We start from the raw sequence: 2,558 nt of genomic DNA, 5'->3' as shown, positions 1-2,558 counted from the left end.
TCTATCTTACCATATTTTATTTTTGTTGTATTTTTTAAGCGAATGAATGAATAAATGTAAACCTAGCCACTGGGGTAAAGGTTAACAACTGAACTATCACTCTTACAGCCTGGGAGAGGGAAAAACAGTTTTCTCCAATAAAGTGACAGTGGGTGCATCCACCACTCCAGGTCAGACTTCATGTTCAGGGGTAGCTGACTAACATAAAATGGACTCCACACTTTTGTGTGTATGTGTGTGCTTTTATTTGATTACAGTTTGTTGTTTTGAGTTTTGTGGGGAAGGGTGTTGTTTTATCTTGTTTTCTTGGTTTGGGGAAGTTTGAGTTTTTATTTATTATTTGAGAAAGAAGTTAATGTTGAGTGGGTAGGGAGAAGGGGGAGGGGACCTGAAAGGACTTGGCGTCGGTGAAGACTAAGATCAAAATACATTTACATTTTAAAATGGCTTAAAATAATAAAACTGTAAGGCCCCCACGAATGGAGGACCTCACCCAAGCCTCGGGAATTTTCGTCCACCCATTAACTGCAAGACAGCAAACTTGATGTAATCAGCAAGAGGCATATTTTAATCAGTATACTGAGATCAAGACCTGTAGCCCACACAGCGGCAATGGGGTCTGACCCTGGGGCTTTGGAGACAGAGAGAATTTAAAGCCCAAAACCACAACTCAGGGGGGAACTACAACCTGGGGGGGGGGGGGGAGAGTAAGGGAGGGCTATTGGAGAGCACCTGTGGAAAGTCCCAGCCCATTGTTCAGTTTGTGACAGGGTACAAGGAACATGCTATTCTCTAAGAGCCTATACGTAATCAGCCAAGTCTATCTTGTGGTCAGCCAAGTTCCTGGCATCCAGGGTGCACAGGCATGCTAACTTGAACTCCCAGCTCAAACCCTATTCAATCTATCTTATGGTCAGTTTTTAGTTCCTGGTACCCATAGCGCTTTGTCACACTGTCCTGAACTCCCAGCTCTGAACTCCTATTTTATTTATTTTGTCTTGTGGATAGCTAGTTTCCTAGGACCCAGAGTGCAGAACAAACTGATCTGCACTCTTGGCTCCATCTGTGGAAGGTTTAAAATTTTTTTAACTCTTTCAAAACCATAATAAAGAAAAATTAAAAAAAAAGTTTTGCTGTAACAGATGAAGAACTAGAACCTCAAAACTTTCCTATGCTCTCCTATTATTAATTAGGACTCAGAATTAATGTTATAAATTTATAATTTCCAAACATCATAAATTAAGATACTTTCTATGCAAATCTTCTGCAGAACCTTGTAAGGACTCTATAATCCTTTCTCTTGTATCACTCAGAGAATCCGGGTGTACTTTTCTGCCAGGTCAGTGTGAAGAAATTCTTTTAGACCTCTGATTGCTATGGTTTATTCTAACTCATAACAGAGATAAGACTTTGAGTGTGTCATGGTAGATACACATTCTTATCTACACATGAAACTGCTTTTTAGCACATTCTAAACAAGTATCTCAAGATATCTTAATATTCCCAGAGAAATGTTTACATGCTTTATCAGAGTACAGAGGAAAAGCACGGGAGAGGTTAGAGAACCTGTTCAGCCCTTTACAAGCAGGAGACACATGGTACCTGAACACCAAAGGAATTTACAGCTGTTCTCATTCCCTCCTCTGGGCAACTAACCCATGTGGGCATAATGTTTTTGTGCACAGTGTAAAATTTATCCTTGTGTGTTGGGGGCCGACTTTTAGCAGAAAGCGGCTATCAACTTTGCAGCCATCTTGAGCCATATACCCTGACATGAGACTTGGATTACAATAGCCTACAACAGCTGAGCACACTCCGATAATCTTGGTTTAGATACCTTGAGATTAAAGGTGCATGAGATTAAAGGTGCATGAGATTAAAGGTGTGTGAGATTAAAGGTGTGTGACTTAAGAGTATGACTTAGAAGTATAGAGATCAGAGTTAGAGACAAGACCTAAGGGCATGATTAAAGGTGTAACTTAGAGGCGTGGCTTAGAAGTAAGACATATAAAAGGTAGAGACAGAACAGATCAGAATCAGACTATAGAGAGAGAATCAGACATATCAGATATTAGGTAGAGTCTGCCCTCACCCTCGCTCTTGCTGAACCCCGACCCCCAGACCAGAGCGGCAGCTTGGGCTGGGATACAGTGGCCACCCAAACGTGGGTCGGCCCGGGCCTCAACATTTTGCCTGGGCTGCGACGTATTTTGGCCGCCCCAACGTGGGGCTAGTGTTGACCCCCAACATTATTTTGGTGCCCAACGTGGGGCTACTGTGGACCCCAACACTTGTGTATTCAAATGCTGATTTTTCTGCCCTCGTATCTTGTTTCAATTTGGACAGGCATTGTAATGCTTATGTCTAGAATCTCCTGTCTCAAAATTTGTATAAACAATTCTTATCATTTATTCTTTTCCTGTCAATAAATGATGATCACCCAATGGCTGGGCAGAAGGGGGCGGGGCTTCTACCAGCCAGGGAGAGGAGAAAAAGAGAATGGGATTCAGACTGATGGCTGGGAGAAAGAGATCGCGGGAACAAACCTCTAAAGCAGA

This window comes from Arvicanthis niloticus, chromosome 5 (genome assembly GCF_011762505.2).
Source record: "Arvicanthis niloticus isolate mArvNil1 chromosome 5, mArvNil1.pat.X, whole genome shotgun sequence".
NCBI classification, from domain to species: domain Eukaryota; kingdom Metazoa; phylum Chordata; class Mammalia; order Rodentia; family Muridae; genus Arvicanthis; species Arvicanthis niloticus.
This window is presented reverse-complemented; position numbering follows the sequence as displayed.